We start from the raw sequence: 825 nt of genomic DNA on the forward strand, positions 1-825 counted from the left end.
GTGGACTGAATTCCCGCTCGTATTCACAGTTTTGCCTATTTACTTTTTTCCCTCAAATATACGAGTGTTTTTCTTAACTAATGAAAATAAAGAAATTACCATAATTTGCACGAGGGAAGAATGAGGAGAGACTACTGAAAATTACGTTTTGCTCGGTGCTACTATCGCTTAACGACGATCATTCATAGCTCAACGATAATCGCGAAACGGTTGTCTGGAACATTAATTTTTTGTTTCTTAATGGGCCTTTTTGGCTTCAAGCGACTGCCGCTAAAGTCGCTAACGATCATCGTTTGTTCCGAATAGTCACACGGCTTAGGGGGTTGATGTAAGCGCAGTCTCAAACGAACATTTGTAATTGGAAAGAGTGTCTGTGTCATCATGGCTCCCAAGTTTTCCGATGAACAGGATGAAATAACCCCTCTTAATTCCTCAAACATACATTTTCTTAGCCTCTTTCCCCCCGGAAAAGAACTACATCTTCCATCTTTTCGACTAGAAGATATTTATTTAACATGTTTCTACTCAATTCACTCCTACCTTCATGGGACTCTTCCGCCACGTGACTAGTGAAAAATAACATCGCATAAACACACATGCTAGAAGAAAATAGCACAATAGCAGCAATAATTGTTGAACAATCATCCTCTAGCGGTAATCGTTATAATCGGGCCCAGCAAAACGTTCCTTAAGCGAAAGGGCAACGCTGTTCCTCCAACCTCTTGCGGGGCCCATGTTGACAGATGTCTCTCACCCATCAGTCAGTGTGTTCGCGAACTTTTAAACAAATTTCGAATGCGGAAAACTTACATTCGCTACGTTTCT

The 825-nt window shown here is 41.1% G+C and overlaps 1 pseudogene; it reads right to left on the reverse strand.

Moving 5' to 3' along the window:
* The window catches only part of LOC119587412, a 4,767-nt pseudogene extending 4,032 nt beyond the window's left edge, over window positions 1–735 (reverse strand).
* Between the last annotated feature and the right edge of the window lie 90 nt (window positions 736–825).

The sequence above is a fragment of the Penaeus monodon genome, chromosome 22 (assembly GCF_015228065.2).
Source record: "Penaeus monodon isolate SGIC_2016 chromosome 22, NSTDA_Pmon_1, whole genome shotgun sequence".
Taxonomy (NCBI): domain Eukaryota; kingdom Metazoa; phylum Arthropoda; class Malacostraca; order Decapoda; family Penaeidae; genus Penaeus; species Penaeus monodon.